This window comes from Peromyscus eremicus, chromosome 8a (genome assembly GCF_949786415.1).
Source record: "Peromyscus eremicus chromosome 8a, PerEre_H2_v1, whole genome shotgun sequence".
In the NCBI taxonomy this organism is placed as follows: domain Eukaryota; kingdom Metazoa; phylum Chordata; class Mammalia; order Rodentia; family Cricetidae; genus Peromyscus; species Peromyscus eremicus.
Window position 1 is genome coordinate 19,505,724 of NC_081423.1, and position 17,187 is coordinate 19,522,910.

The 17,187-nt window shown below is 44.6% G+C and overlaps 1 protein-coding gene across 1 annotated transcript in view; it reads left to right on the forward strand.

Moving 5' to 3' along the window:
* LOC131916537 (slit homolog 3 protein-like) overlaps window positions 1-17,187 on the forward strand; it is a 562,664-nt gene that overhangs the window by 426,831 nt on the left and 118,646 nt on the right. The window lies entirely within an intron of this gene.

Genomic DNA, 17,187 nt, shown 5'->3' on the forward strand with positions numbered 1-17,187 from the left:
AGACAATGAAGGAGGACCTGACTTCCTCTTAGGAGATCTTCAGGGATTATAGACAAAAGAGAAAAATAAATGTGAAAGAGGTATAACCCACAGCACTCACTAACAGTAAAGAGGAGGACATCACTGCGTGCTAAGATCTTAGTTGATTCTGACCAGCTTTTAGAGTGTTGTCTACTCAGCTTTTAGGACGTGCCACAGGGGTTGGAACACGAAGAGTTTTCTGAGGTTGTCTTGAAGCGAAAGCCTCCATTCCTTTAATCCGCCCTTTCTCTCCTGTGCCTTACTTTAAATATCCCAAGGGAGTCCTTTGGCCCATGTCAGCCGAAGGCATGTTGTCCAACCGCATGAAAAATAATACTAGAGTACAGAACCCGAATTCACTTCTGCAGCTTCACTGGGTGGGAAGTGGAGTTGGGATCTTTTCTAAGTCCGTCGCCCATCTTGCTGCTGCTCACCAAGACTCCGATACTGGTCCAGGGGTTCTGGCTTTGACTATTAAATGACTAACTCACTGTGTGCCTGGAGCCTGGATGGCTTCCACCGGACTTCCTTGGATAGACTTTCTATATCCTACACCATCTTCAATGGTGGCTGCCACTGGAGTTCTGTTTGGGTGCTTTGTACAGTATTTGTGCATCCAGCAATTTGAATGGCCCTTGGTGTAGCAGCCAAGGATGTAGCTCCATGGTAGATCCCCAGCACGGCGAGAGAAAAAAAAAATCAGTTTAAAAGTGTGGCTCAGTGGTAGAATGCCTACCTAGCACACATAAGGCCTTTGCTTTGATCTCCAGCATCACACGCGCGCGCGCGCACACGCGCGCGCACACACACACACACACACACACACAAAGATGGAACCCGCGTTAAGAAATACAACTGAGACGTAGATGTGCAGATTTCCTTAGTTGTCATGCAGAAGACGAATCTTCTTGGTGAGCTACCAATCCAAGACCCTTTTTCTGGAATTAGTTCCTCAATGCAATTAGATTTCCAAAAATGATTTTCTTCTTTGCCGTTTTACTGCTGAAGTGGGCATGGGAAGAGCTTTTATGGTAAGTGACTTGGCAAGCACACCGTTTCTTTACTGCAGCCAGCCCTTCTGCCTAGTGCTTTGTGGGGCTTGGAATTCACCTCCCTCCGCTGACTCATAGACTTAACAAGCTAGAAAGGGTTTTAAGAAATGAACCACATGGTCCAAATTTCTCCTTTTACAAGTTGGAGATTAAATTTGCCCAGGACTATTCGGACGGTCAGCAAGAACTGTGCCAAACCGAGGCGCATAAAGGTGACAGGACAGTGACACGGGGAGGTCAGTGTCACTGAAAGGCACTTGCGTTATGACTGACAGCCTTCATGGAAATGAAGAGCCTAGCGTCATGTGCAGGGGTGTGGGATGCTCCAGGAGTGGCCGAGAGAGAAGCAGTAGGGGGTGGGGAGGATGGTGGTGTCCCAGCTTTTATTGGAGTTTCCACTGAAAAACTAGGCCAGGCAGGGAGGCAGCCCAGGACTGGCTGGTCTGGAGAATTCCAGCAGGGATGGAGATGTGGGGACTGGCCCTAGGTGTATGATACCTGGCCCAGGACTGGTTTGGAAAAGAGGAAATCCTGGCTTATTGTGTGAGGATTGGTTGCAGGAAGTGATTGGGAGCACAGGCTCACAATGGGTTGGTTTGTGTCTGCACGATGGCCTCACCCTCAGCTGTCTCCTACCCCTAGGAATTAACCAGCTCTACAGGGGCATTCCCCCTGCCAGCAAGCCTCCACTTTGTAAAAGGAAGCCATCATAAGACACAGGAAATAAAAACTGTATTATCTCAATTCCTACCCTCTGAGCCCCTGCATTACCATATTGAAGTCCAAATTTAATTGAAAAAGCCAAGCATACCCAAATTCTACGGCATTTCAGACTTGAAGCTACAGGTTATCATCATGTACAGCCTTATTTTTCTCACAGTTTCTCACATGTCACTCCCCGTCTCCCCCAGACCATATGATTAGAGATTAAGAACCCAGGCCTGACTTCCCTGTTGAATGCCATTTTAAGATTTTTAAATAATTTATCCTTTCTTCTGAGCCTCATTTTCCTCTTCCTGTGGAAGTACTGAACTTAGGACCAGCGATCTCCAGTTGCATCTGACACCATATACTATGAGTCTACTGCCATAATCCCACCCCTACCCTGTAAGGCTGTAGTCTTCTTTAGCAACATTGAAGGCCATATGAATGGAAGGAGAGTGCTTTTCTGGTTAGCCCTCCATTGGTATGCAAAATACCCAAGGTATGTAACTCACAAAGAGAAAAGGTTTATTCTAGCTGATGATTCCAGCAGTTTCTTTCCAAGATAGAGGAGTTCCATTACTTTGGGCCTCTGGTGAGGGTGACACACTGTGGTAGGGACATGACAAAGCAAACTACTTTCCTCCAAGCCAAGAAGTGAGAAAAACATCTCTAGAAAGAGTTCAGGGCCCCTCAAGTCCCTTTGAGGGAATGCCCTCAATGACCTAATGGCCACTCACCAGACTCTGCCTCCTAAGGTTTTCATCACTTCCCAACGGTGTCACCCTGGAAACCAAGACTAAACACACAGATGGATGTTAGGGGAAAGCTCATCCAGACCACAGCACTGTAATGACTTAAAGGCAGACAGGTAAGTGGGTAGGTAGGCAGGGACGTTTCCTAAGAAATCTCCCTCATTGTAGGTGAGACCCAGGCTCAGGAAGTAAGCCCGAGGACAGTAAGTCCTTGAGAAAAGAAAACATAGAAGTCCTGTCACAATTTCACCTTTCCCATCTCATCCTACCTGAAGCCCTCTCCAAAACCAAAAAATGTCATCTCCTACACACCTTCTGGATTCCTTTTGGAATATGTGAGCCAAAGAAGATGACCGTCAGATCTCAAGTTGGGCAAATACAGAGACAGCACCTTCTGTCTCCCTGAAAAGTAGTTGTCAGAAATCTGCCATTCACTCGGGGTCTCTAAGTGCTCTGTCAAGCTTTAACTTGATTAAAATTGAAAACCACATTGCTTGAAAACCAAACGTGAAATCGAAATCTCTTTACTCGGCGCTCTTACATTCCAAAGCCCAGGCTTATGGATTATCCTCAGTTAATTTATGCCATCCTTGTGCCATACATTAATTTTGAATATATTTGTTGAAAATTTCCTGTAGCTTGCATTTATGGTTGTCAAAGGGGCTTTTATCTTGAAAAAAATGGTGCTGGTTTTAATTACAATTCTAAATAGCTTCATAACCATCGTGAACCCTGGATTTACATCATCGTTATGACAGGCGCGCAATTCCCGCTTTATTGATTTTGTCATTTGCTTCATTACAGTTAATGCCAGCCCTTTGTACAGAGACAATTCCGGGCTGCTTTCTTCTTGGAGGGGTTGATATGGAACAACTTGATGGACGCAGACCCCATCCCCCACCCACTGCCTCCACCACAATGCTGACCCAAGGAAAAACATCAGGACGGGAGACATTTCCAGAGTGACTATCTATCACAGGCAAAGGAAATGTTAGCTCTGATTATCCAACCCTTTCCTCGGATCGGGTGCATTCCCACTTGCCCGTTCCTAAGTGGGGACACCCTCAGCCTCGTTTACCGTCTGTTTAGAGAAAACCCACACTCGTGGCCACCCCTTAACACATTTCAGTCCTTGCTCCCAGCCCGGACAGAGGTCTAGAAGCCAGTGCGGTGGGGACACGGAGAGGCAGTAACCAAACTGAGACTAATCTCAGTATGTAAATGCCCAGGAAAGCGAGTGAGTTAGCCAGGGTGGATATGGAAGCCTCGGGCCATGAACTTGAACAAGAAGGAAATAGAATTGGGGGCACTGAGTATAAGAAGAAACAGCATGTCTGTTTGGAGCCATTGCCCATGAGTTCCTGAATGCCAGGGACAGTTAAGGGCACTACAAAGCTTCCGGGAACCTAGTAAGTAAGGGAGACCCCTGAGGGATGGATGCCAAGGCTGGGGTGCTGTTAACTTCTCACATTTGATCCAGAAATGAAGATCTTCTTTCCCAGTTTCCTCTTGAAACAGCTTACTCTTTCCCAACCAAGACTAGTAAGGGAGCTCACCTCTGGCTAGGGTGTGAGAGTGAAGCAAACTTTGCAGAAAGAGCTGTGTGAGTCTAAATCCTCTTCAGATGGGGGTGGCAATCCCATCAGGTCAACTTGAGGGATGAATGTCAGGTTTGATGACTTTTTGTTTCCGTGGCATCTTCAGAACTTCTCAGTGCAGTGGACTACTGGGCTTGAGGGTGTGTCACCTGGGGTGGCTTCTCACTCCTCCAATCTCCTTTTCCAAGTATTCTACTGGGTGGGAGTCCAGCCTCAGCTTTCTAAAACGTGCTGACTTATTGCATGGTCTCCCAACTATGGGTGCTCTTCTAAAGCCTTCCCTATGGCTCATAGGAGGAAGAACACTGCTCCCCAAGACATGAGGAAGCTAGGCGGGGAGACTTTTCAAGGAAGGAACTATAGTAGCCTAGCCACTTGTTCAGAACCCCCCTAAGGATGCGGACACGTGAAAGCCGCTCTCCTCCGCGCTAGTACTCCAGCAGGTGCTGTGGGGCTTCTGGGCTGCGTCCTTTTCCAGGGAGCAGTTTGGAAAACGTTAATACCACATCCATTTATACTTCTGTTCTCTTCCAACCTACTGTTCAGGCCTCCGAGGCACTGGAGCACCCTCAGCTTAGCAGTTCCAAACAGGAGGAAGCTCACACACTTTCATTCTCAACACGCTGCATTAAAAATAAGATCTAGCTCATCACAGAGTCCCCAACGGCGGAGTGAGAAACACCCTCCCGTGCACATTGGGGCTTAGGTGGGAAGTCAGTGTCCCAGAATGTCACTTCTGCAGGGGCCCCAGAAGTCATATGTCTCATGCCTTTGCTTACTGAGAGGGACATTTTAGCCCAGAGAAGGAAAGCCACAAGCCAGCAAGGCAAAAGATCCTGGCCACCTGATTCTTCAGCATACTGCCTGCTTGTTGGTTGGTTGGTTTGGTTTTTTCCACTAAACACTACCATCTTAGGTAGAAACTCGAGCGCTGCACCCTCCTGGGCAGTGCATTCTTACCCTCCGTTCTTAAGTGCCGACAGTAGCCTCCACGCCCTTTTCTAGATTCATAACCCTCCGGTCCTGCATCATAGCCCCATGTGGAAGCAGCCCCAGCTGGGTGAGGGTACCCAAGAAGAAACCATCTCACGTAGCCTTAGAGTTTGCAGTCTCTTCTCCCCTCCGTTTTCTTCCCCTAGCTTCTGTTTCAACATTTAAAAAAGAAAAATCTTTCAGCCCAGTGACGCTAATGTGGCCGTTCCTGAGTCCTGGAGAAAATTGGTGACAGCCTTAGGGAAAAGACTTGTCACTTTCACTCAGCCCTTGCTGCTATCTCTTCCTCACGGGGGGTTCCTAGTCATTCAGACCAAGGGTGAGGCAGGGAAGGATTTCTGGTCACTGGTGGGTCTCCCTCTGCACCGAGGGTAACTGCCTCCAGGCCGCTCTCCATCTCCTCAGAGGAAGGAAGCAAAGAGCCAGTCTGTGTGAGCACAGAGCAGCTGCTTCTGAAATGCAAATGCAATCTGCAGCATTGTCTGCACTGGACACCGCTGGAGGGATGGAGAGGGGAAGCAGTCGTGTGGCAAGGGCAGGTTAGCAGCTGGCCCAGCACACTTGATACTAGACTTGGGAGTTTAGCGAGCAGTCTTCTACCCTCCCATCAAGCCTTACACCCCCCCCCCATTCTCTCTGTGTATACAGTTCTTTCCTGAGTACAGAGTGACTGGCAGTATCCCCAGAGCAAGCTAGGAAGAAAGCAGTTTAAAAATTACTATAAATAATCCCCCAAAGTAGGTAGATTAAATCCCCTCTCCGTGTTTCTCTCCTGGTTCTCTCTGATCTTTGTGTGCTAACATAATTCTGTTCGCACCCAGACAGAAGGGGTTTGCTGTCTTATTGTACCCAGTCAAAGGCCTGTCCCAGGCCCCCCTACGTCTCTGTACAATATTGTCACAGGGAAATGACCCTTGTAGTGTGATGTTCTAACAACACTCCTTGCTATGGAAAGAGTGAGCCTCTCTCTTCCTCAGTCTCTATTTCTTTTCTCCCAGCTCAAGGTAAAATTCACACACACACACACACACACACACACACACACACATACACACACACAGAGAGAGAGAGAGAGACAGAGACAGAGAGACAGAGACACAGAGAGAATTCAACATTAAAAAAAGAAAAGGAAAAACCACTTAGAACTTTACTGTGTGCCCAAGGCATGGAATATTAGCTTCTAAGTTAACCACTTAGGAGTGTACAACTCAGGCTGGTAAGATGACTGGGCAGGTAAAAGTTCTCATCACCAAGCCCGATGACCTGAGTTTGATTCCCAGGGTCCACATAGTGGAACGAGAGAACTGATTCTCAAGTTGTCCTCTGACACCCACAGAACACACACTCACAAAACAAGTAAGTAAGTAAACTAGTACAAATTTAGTGAGTGTAAAACCCAGTGTAATTTTATTTAGTATATTTACAAATAATATACAACCATCACCTCTCTCTAATTCCAAAATACTTTCATCTCCTGGAAAGGAATCCCTCGACCATTCCCTTCCCACCCCCCTTCTTGCCGCAGCTTCTGGCACTTGCTTATCTGCTTTCGGATGCTTTGGGTTTGCCTAGTCTAGGCATGTCATGTTAGTGGAACCAAAAGATACAGTTTTCAGGTCTAACTTTATCTTTTGTAGAATATCTTCAAGGTCTGTCCATGCTGGAGCACGCACTACTGCCTTACCCCTGTTTTAAACGGTTCGGTAATACTCATGGTGCGCATGCCACAGTGTGTTTATCCGTCCGTCTGTTGGCGGAGGTGTGGGTGGTTTCTGCATTCTGGGTGTCATGCTGCAGTGAACATTTGTGCACAGGTTTTTGATTGAATAGCTGTTTTCCCTTCCTTCGGCTGGGGAGAGAATCTCCGGGTCAGGTGGCCGTCATTTCATCTTTTTAGAAAACCACCACACGGTTTCCATTGTAGCTGCCCAAGTTTGCTTTCCCACCAGCTGTGTAGCTGGCTTCTGGTCCTTCCACATCCTTGCCCAGCCTCATGGCTTCCCCGTCGCTTTCACCATAGCAGTCTTAGTGGTAGGAAGTAGCATCTCCCGAGAAGCCTAGGATTTTGCACCAAGCACCTGACTTAGGCCACCCACTGTAACTCTGCTACAGGTCAGGCAGGTGCAGTTGCCAAAGAATCTAAACATCCCTTATTCCTTAAAAATAGTAGTAAATAAAACGAAGCGGGCCTTTTCCTGGAGTATTTCAATTCTACGTATTAGCTTGATTGAATGCAGTTATCAGCGCCTCCCACATTGCTGGGTTTTGGCGACACTTTTCCCACAGTTAATTACAGAGGCCCTGATGTCCCCTTACACCAAGCTTACAAGACATACTTTAATTGGCTTCTGCTGTCACAAAGATACCTCTGAGTGATGCCTTGCTAATGGTCACTGACCCCCAATATCTGAGTACACGATGTAGTAAGAGCTGTTTGGTAATGTCAGTACCTGTGGCTTATGCATCTTTGGAAGACAAATGTGTCACCACCCCCTGGGGAGAGCATGTCCAGAAATATGGATCAGAATCTTTGCAATGTACAACTTGCCTTGGCAGGGGCGGGGGGGGGGGGGGGTAACAAACTATTTCTCGAAGTGTATCAAGCACCCACCAAAGAAAATGCTGAGCTTTCCTAGGCTGGCTGGAAAGTTCCTGTCTGTTGGGTCCCAGCAGGCCACCTCACCTGGAATTGCAGCAAATCCTCCTGTCCCAGGCACCTGTCCTGACCCTCAGCACTCAGAGCTAAGGCACTGACTCCCAGCAAACCTAAAAGTTAAGTTGCTATCCAGGGATCTAATTGAGGGACACAAAGGGGTGGGTGGGAGGATACTTCTGAGGGGTCCCCCCCTCTTCTGCCATCTTTTTGGATAATCGTGCTGTAGGCCAACGAAAGTAACTCGGGTTTCAGTGACAAAAGACAGACCCCGGGATTTCTCAGCCTTCAGTAACATAAGGCCCCAGAGTCATGTTCTAGCTTCCCAAACTTTGCCCTTGGAACGTTGCAGGTGAAATGGACTGGCATGGTACGTAAGCCTGAGACTCATGGACCAGGAAGGGTGGGTTGAACTCCTTGATGCTGCTGCATAGCATCCTTGGTCCTCAGTTTCCCTGTATGTTCACTAGGAGTCCTGCTGCTGTGAAATAAGCCTTTGAATGAGGGGATAATCAAAGGATCATGGGACTGAGGTTTATCCTGCCTAGGTTTGTTTAAGTTTTTATTGAGGATGTGTGCTTTGAGGATGTCCTTGATGGATGCTTCACAAGAGAGGAGGTGGCAAGGATCAGTATGAGCTAGACACGGAAATGTGAAGGTGTATGGTGTGCTCAGGTAGTGCCTGTGATGGACTTGACACTGTTTCCAGGTTAGAAGCTCACTTCTGGTCTTCAGGAGTATGGACCCACCTGCGTCCAAAACCAAGTTGAGAGACGTTACCCTCAACACCACATTGCTCTTCTGTAAAACATGGATTGTTGTGATCTGTCTACGGGGCTTGGTTTAGTACTTGATTCTTAAGTTAATTAAGGCTGTGTGCCATTACTGTGATTAGAGTGGCTGTACAGTGAATCATGTGGGCTTCAGGGAGTCACTGTGTACAGACTAAAGAATGCTAAGATTAAGAAATGACATACTTGAGCTGGAGCGATGGCTTAGCAGTTAATTGTACTTGATGTTAATTCTGAGGACATGGGTTAAGCTTGCACATCAGGCAGCTTATGACCACATGTAACTCTGATTACAGGGGTTCTGACACCATCTTCTGACTTCCAGATGCCCACCATGTATGTGGTTCATGTACAGACAAACAGGCGCACGTGCATGTGTACACACACATAAATAAATAAAAGGAAAAAAGTTACATACCAATAGATGTGACATTTGACTGCTGTAGGTGCTCAGTATATTTCTTGATTTATTATTAATTAGAAACAGCCATCAACAAATGAGGTTAAACTTTGCAATCTCTCTCCTCTGGTGGATCTCCCCCATGGGATTCTAAATATGTCACCATATTGGTATCGTTTTCGTGTGAGGGAAAATATGCATTTTCTTTGATGTCAGTTTTTAGTGGCTTCTTGAATTTCAATCTCCTAGTGGCTGGAGAAGCTAGAAGAACCCATGTGTCTGAACTGCTGCCCTTGTTCCAGAAAGAATATATTGAATATCTCAAATAATAGATTCTTCAGACTGGGACGGGAAAGGAAGGGATAAACAGATATGCTGGGATCGCAGAGGAGCCTGAGTAAAATGAACAGGATTTTTTTCCCCTTAAGAACTCATAAGAAATCAATCTCCAGACACATAACTTCAGAGCAGAAAGAGACCTTAGAGATTATGCAAGAAAAAGTGAATTCCTTTATTTAATAACATTAGTTTTAAAGCAAATAAAGTTAAATAACATCAGAAATACATTTCCAGCATATGCACATTTCATTACTTTAATTCTCACAATGGCCTTTTGGCTGGACACCGTTGTCTCCATCTCACAGAAACTGAGATTTGAGGACACAGACGGGAATCACTCAGTTTCTACAGCCAGAAGTCACATGAACTCTGGCCTTCCATTATTTAAAAAAAAAAAAATGGGTATCAAACATTGAGAACTCACAAAGGATTTGTTAGAATGAGTTGGAAAATGCGGATAAATCCAGAGATGCACAATTAGATTTTCTAGATGAGTTATCCATCTAGAAAGGATGGATCTCGGGATGTTCTGCAAATTCAGTGCACTGTCAGGGAGAGGTCCTCAGGCCATGGTGGCATCTGCCTTCATCCCTGAGTTATGATGCCTACGATCCAACCTGACAGTGAGAAACCAGACTATTGTGTGGACACCCACCTGGCACCCAGGGAAAAAGAAACACTGCCACTCTGACTTAAGCTTGTTGGCTATAGTCACACTGTATCTGTTTATTGGTCTCCAAAATGAAATTTTCTAAAACACCCCCCGCTCCGTGGGGTGCAAAAACTGCCCGGCTGCCTCACTAAAGTTTGTGATGGTTGCTTTAGAAGGAGTGAAAACAGTATACAGAAGTGTAACTTCGTGCCTGTTAACAAAAAATGCATTTCACCTTCCCATGTCTCACTCTTCCCTACATCCGGCGCCTTTGCTGAGGACGAACCACAGATGGTTATCTCTCAGGAGTGTAACTAGGGAAACCACAGACCTGCCCCAATCGCTATGGAGACAGCCATTTATTTGTCCAGCCTCTGAGTATCCGTGACATCAGCAAGGCCAGTGGGTAAAACACAGATAATACGCCTTACAAAGAAATTTGCATTCCCAATAAGGTTGAGAGTGCACAGTGGAGCAATTCAGATACTTTCAGGTGCCCACCAGCCTCACCTATCAGGTTTACCTGCACAAAGAGGCTCACTTTGCATAATAGGGAGCAAGGAGCCTGTTAGGGCCAGCGTAACCAGAAAAGCAAGCTTGTGAATCCAAAGACATCTGAAGCTTTAGAGACCAAGTGAGAGAATGATGCTCTGAAAATGAATCCCTTTCTGATGAACTCCACCCCAGAACCCAACAGGATGGATAATCATCACCCGGATGCCTACAAAGTGTCCTCACAGTTTGCCTAGGGCTGATGAGTTTTCCCAGAATGGGACAGGTAAAGTCACAGGCAAACCTTGATGCCATAGTGACTTGGTCAGGTTTTGGTCCTGATGCAAAGATGGCCACGGACAAGATCTGTAACTGACTTGAAATGTGAGCCTTAAGACATTTGTAAACAGTAACCAAGCTTTTCTGGTCCCTTGGTCTAAACAGCCAAATGAAGCTCTCTCATTGTGAGTGTGGGCCGTTTTATGTAGATGTACTTCCTGATTGTTGTTTCTTTATTTACCTAGAACTGCTATGTGCCCAACTGAAACAGGAGTTCTGCCTCTTCCGCCAGCTTCCCCTTGACGCTGTATCGGTTTGCAGGGATCCTCCACTCGGATTTTTCAGTGCAGATTTGTTTGTCAAACACCCCCATACAGGAAGGTTCCAAACACAGAACTGGAGTTATTGATATTTCCCGGCAAATTGTGAGACCCTCTCTGTTCTCCCAGCGATGTGTGAGACCCTCTCTGTTCTCCAAGGTCGGGTGTGCCTCTTCGTTGCTCATCCATCAGTAGTGTTTGCATTGTTGCAGAGCTTGCTTCTAGAAGCATCAACTAAGTGGCTGCAGTTATTCTCCTGCTGAGAAGTTGCATATGTTGAACAGCAATAGGATATATACTAAGCAAGAGGTACCCCGCAAGCTGTGGGGCAAAGTATGCCTAACGGTGCTTGTTAAAATAGATTTCTGTCCAGTTTTTAACTATGTTCCAAGCAGACTATCATGATCAGAAAGCTTAATTAACCCGACTCTGTTTCTTCCTTACAAAGTAGGTTTGGTTGGTTGAAGTCACGGGAATGATAGCAATAAATTTTCTAAATAATTTTGTTAAGTATATTCACATTAAATGTCCGAGGTCCATTATCACTTGGACTATTTTGTAAGGTACATTTTCATTTGCATATCTACATGAGTGAGATCTTACACCTGCAGGTACATATGTAGGAGATACAGGCATAGAGTTGTCAGTTGTACAGACAGGGATCTTTGCAGATACTTAAATAATTCATGGATGGGTAAACATATCTATATGCATGTATTCCTGGGTCTGGTGGACAAGTGTACTAAATGTGCAGAATAATAGATTCACCTCCTTTTGCTCATGTGAGATGTCATTTTAATGTGGAATTACTGTAGCTCCTTAATGTTGAGAAGTAGTGACAATTCATTAACAGATTGTGCCTAAGATCAAGTGTCTGATTTGCCTACCAAGTGTGACCAGTACTCCATTAGATGAAGTGTACGCATTTCTTTTGAACGTATTTTTTTCCTTTTGCCATTTAAAATAACCTTGAGCTTTCTTATGTTTTGAAAGAGCAGCAGACAAAGGTTTCTGTGACTTGTTCTTCAATGATGATTTTTCTGTTAAAACGACATTTTAAAAAGCAGTGCTACTATATTTTTTTTGTTTTCTACATAACGAACAAATAGGTAACACTGAAAAGACAAGCAATGTGTCAAGGTTCTTCCTGTCTGGTCCCCAGTCTGGCTTATGAAAGCAGGGTCTCCACAGTTTTTGTTATAATATTTTCTCTTCAGTCTAGAAAAAGTACACTTGGAAGTTAATGCATATACATACATACATACACACACACACACACACACACACACACACAAACACAAAAACAAATTCAAATTAGTTTGGATTTTTAGAATTATACAGTAAAGATGGTTATCATACAAAAGCCACAAATAAGGTGAACATCTATTTTCAAAGGCTAGCTTATACTTCATTCTGTGTCCTGGGTCCCTAATGCAGTGTGAACTTCTGTTAACACACTATGACTATTCTAGGTTACACTAGTCCGTGGTCACAGGCTTGTTTGGCTTTCCACTAAGGCGTCCCTTACGAATTTTGTACAGAAGCCCTTTGCTGATTTTGGATATTTTGTGAAGATAGTTTTGTTCAGAAAATGGCAAATGGTGTAATTCCAGAGGATGCTCAGCCTCGGCTACTTCTCTCACATCACACAAGGGAGACCGCAGTGACACTAACTGTAGTTCCGAAGCAGGACACTGCTACTGCTGCTGCTGTGGGGGGGCCCTGAGTGACGATGCCTTCAGGCTGAGTTTCACCAACCATTTGACGAGATGCTGCTCATCACCCCCACAACAGCGGGATGAGCCCGGGTGTGCAGACCTTGTGTATGCATAAGAAATGCTGTTGGAAATTCTACTCTTATTTCAAATAGCCAAAGCCTGTTTCTGGAGATTTCTGTTTCCTAGGTATTTCTCATGGGGACTCATATGCATCATTGAAGTCTTGGAATTTTCTTACTCTTTTTTTTTCTTACTTTTTGTGGTAATCGTTGTGGGGAGGATTGGTGTTAATGTTGTAGACCAGCTTTTTTCTAACTCCCACCTCTTTTAAGGATTTACACGTGCTTTGTTAGAATTTTTGAACTGCAAAAAATGTTTCTCTCCTGCTCCAATTATGAAGATTGAAAGTGAAAGCTAAAGAGACAAACTGTGATAATTTGGAGTATATTCTGCTCAGGATCAGGAATTCTCACAGTAGTGCCATCGCCCAGTCTGCTGCACGAACAGATTACTTTAAGTCCCCACTCACGCTGGCTTTCCTTTCTGACTTGTTTATTTTCACAGACTGTGAGAGCGCAGTAGTCAGAACACTGCTCTCAGGGAGTCTGCACTTAGTTTTTTGTCTGAGGATTTCTTTCTAAATGGGCTCTGGGATCATTTTAGCAGTCATATTGTTTGCTGAAATTGAAGCTTCCCTGGGAAATTAGGGAGGTTAATTTAATATCATGAAATGTTTTGGGGCTTCTCAACTTATTCAGAGACCGAGGAGTGTAAATCAAGTTAGGTGTTCTGTATAAAGTAGAGGACGATGAGTTACCTTCAAAAAGAAAAAGAAAGAGATCGACTTTCTGCTCTTCCATCCACTGCCTTCCTAGACTCCTGGGAAGACCATGGAAATCTCGTATTATCTCCTTCTGGGGATCCCTGCTGGGGGAGGCTGTGTCTCAGGGAGCCATGAGGTGCTGAGCCCTGTATAGGCTTGGAGGGAAATAATACTTAGTCATTCTTCTTGTCATAACAAGGGCACAGGGCAGCAGCCGGGACCATGTGGCTCATGGCTTAGCACTTTCTTCCATGGACCTGTGCTAAGCAGAAGACAGTACTTAGCATCAATGAGAATATGATTCTCACCATCCAGGAAGAACAGGGGCAAAGCAAGGCATGCCCAGTTGCTGGGCTTTTTCTGCCCAGATTTCCAAAGACCTTTCTGCCCATGCCCCCTGAGTATGGTGTGCTTGGTATGGAGTATGCTATGGGCTTTTCTCATCATTTTTAAGAGCATCTTTGAATGAATCTTTTTCAAAGACGTGATACAGACCTTTGACCCAAGTGCTTAGAATACACATCAGCAGCCTCCAGCATACTGAACTCTCAGAAGCAAACTGCTAAATCAAATGCTTTGGCTTCAGCTACCAGAAGGTTCTCTGTGTGTTTATTAGTCCTCTGTTCCAATGCTGACAAAAAAAAAAAAAAAAAAAAAAAAAAAGCTGAACTTGCTTTTTTTTGCCCCCCCCTCTTGTGTGCCTTAGGACTTTGATGTCTCTGAGTCGTTATTTTGGAAAGAAAAGGCAATCTAGGGATGGTGAGATGGTTCATTGGGTAAAGGCACTTGCCACCAAGCCTGATGACCAAAGTTCAGTCCCTGGAGCTCACAATAGTTGAAGGAGGGATCGAAGTTCCTCAAGTTGTCCTCTGACCTCCACACCCCCTCCCTTGAATAAATAAATAAGGGTAAAAGAAAAGACATCTGTCTGAACCAGGCGGCTGCTCATTTTGTTTGGGGACCCAGTGTTTACATGAAACAAAGGGAGTGACTGTGAGCTGTTAATTGGGCTTTTCTTGAATCCTGGGATGCTCCGCTCTACAAAGCTGCACATGTAGAGTGGTAGAGTCAGTACTGTGGTTTCCATTTGCCTGACAAACCGCCCCCCCCCGCCCCAGCAGGGCACCCATGTAGACTTCATAACAGTGCGTCTGGAGCCTGGCCCTTTGACTAGCAAGCCTGGGATACAGGTCCTGTTCAGTTTATGTACGGTTAGAACGAAAGGACGCCGTTTCCATTACAATAAACGTCCTCTGGGCAAGCACACATAAGCATAAATATTTTAAATTTTGATAGATTTCATATGTGCTAAAGTAAGCTATGAAATATAGCCACAGAGATGCTTATATTACGTCTCAGTTTTCCCTCCTATGAATAAACAAATGGGTGTCAATTCGTGACTCCCACTGAAAATACTTAAACATCGCACAATTAATGAAGTATTTGGCCTCTCTGATTTTGCCTTAAGTGATCACGATCCTCTTGTCCAGGCCGTCTCATGACCTGGGCTTCAGGAGTCTGGTGTAACATTGTGTTCAGATTTTTTAAAGTCGTCTTAGCTTCCCTTCCCCACCCCAACCTCTAATCCTTTTTCCACCGTTCTATGATGGGATTTCCTCCATTCTTATTTCTATAACTTGCTATTTTCTCCTGAAGACTCCATTTTTTCCCCATGAGGGGAAAATCAGTATGTTTAGAATCTCCTCTTTGGTTACTGATACCCTCAAAAAGAAAAGGAGTGGAAATCCATCGGCTTGCAGTGTGCTGGAATTGCAGGGAGCTCTCTGGAATGCACACACTCACGAGCAGGTTCACCACAAATTGCCATCTCCCCACACCCCAGACTTTCCACTCTGATGATTTAGGTACTTTTCTACTTAGGTGGATGGTGCATTTTTTGCCGAATTCAGCATGTTTGTTGAACAATTTCTTGGAGCCCAAAGCCAGCCCCGCCGAGTTTCTGCTTGGTAAGGTTTGGTGGCCTTGATGTAGAGCAGAGGTTCTTGATTCATTGTCCTTTAAATTGATGATAAATCTGGAAGCTGGGCAGCAAGACTAGACTGCCCTAATAGAACCACTGCCCAGAATGTGGGTGCCCCAGTATGGATCCAAAGAAATCAGCAAAATCGTGTAAAGAACAGAAAACAAAATCCAGACAGATTGGGGACTAAAGAACCCTCTAAGTCCTAGTACACCAACACTAACCAGGACTTGAAACACTAGGTGGAGAACTGGTCAACCTCAAGGATGCTTCTGCTTTCTGAGACCCATGTTTTAGTTACTTTCAATTCTGGGCATTATTCATTTTAAACCTTGCACCGTGATGACCATCTATCTGGGCGATACAGTTTCATAATATCATGCAGGACCTGAAACAGCACCAAAACTTGCATATGCTTATAATAGACCTACATCCATATACTTTTGCAATGATGATAATATTTTAGTTTCAATTCTAACTTCCTTTGGTAAAAAAAATAAAATAAAGCCCTCTGTGAGAGTTACCAAATGTTACTTTGACTGTGTTTTGTGGAGAGCTGATTTGGGGTATATTACTGGAAGTTACAACTCAAAACACCAGCCATAGGAAAGGACCCACATTAAAAGGGCTCATTTTTTTTTTCATTTCATATGACTGTCCACGGAAAAAGTTTTAAGTACAGCCACACTTTCAGCTTGCTCCAACAGTGGTGTCCTCTGCAAAGGACAGTAAATTATTGGGTGCTAATAGTCATTTTCTGTACAACATTCTTTTCTGTGCATTGCCGTTTTAGGAATTAGATGTATTATATATAGTATAAGTTGGGTGTGGTCATGGTGATAAATACCCTAACTTACTACTTATCAAATAATATACATTCTTGGCACAGAAAAAAAAAAGTGGTGTCTGTGTTCTTACTTCTCGACTAAAATCCCTTAGTCCTCAACTGGAATGTCTATTAGTCAAGGCATCTTTTAGAAATACATTATTTTCCTGCATTTAGGATGGGAAAGGGAAATTAAAAAGGAATCCTAAAGTAGGTGTATTTAATCCTTCCCAATTTAAATGTAAGTGGTGCATCATTTAGGCAATAATGACATTCCTTTTTCTCTTCTATCACAGACACTTCCATCAATGAATTTCTTTAATGTTGATGATGGTTAGTGCAGTTTAAGGGAATCTGTATTTATTCACAAAATGTTCCCATAGAATGACCTACCAGATGGGCCCCATAACAATGCACGGAGACAACAAACCACCACAGACATTTGGTGCTTAGAATAATAAAAAGACTATAAAATTAGATTAGTTGAGTCTAATTTGGAATCGGTATATTCCCCACGCACCCTCACCGCTCTTGGGCAGATAAAGCCTTGAGATTTAGCGCTGTGTCAAAGCAAAGACTGTAACTTCCAGTAAAAGGGAGACGAGGGAGAGGGGGGAAAAAAGCATTCTGGGAGGTCGCGGAGGGCAGAGCAGTGACCTCCAATGATTTACAGGCCTTTAGCTTAATGAAATTGTTTCAGTGACATGACGGTAAGAGCTCGTAATGGATTGGATGCCCTAATGTAATGAAATTACTCCCTTCTGCCTAAAAAAAAAAAATGCGCAATTAATA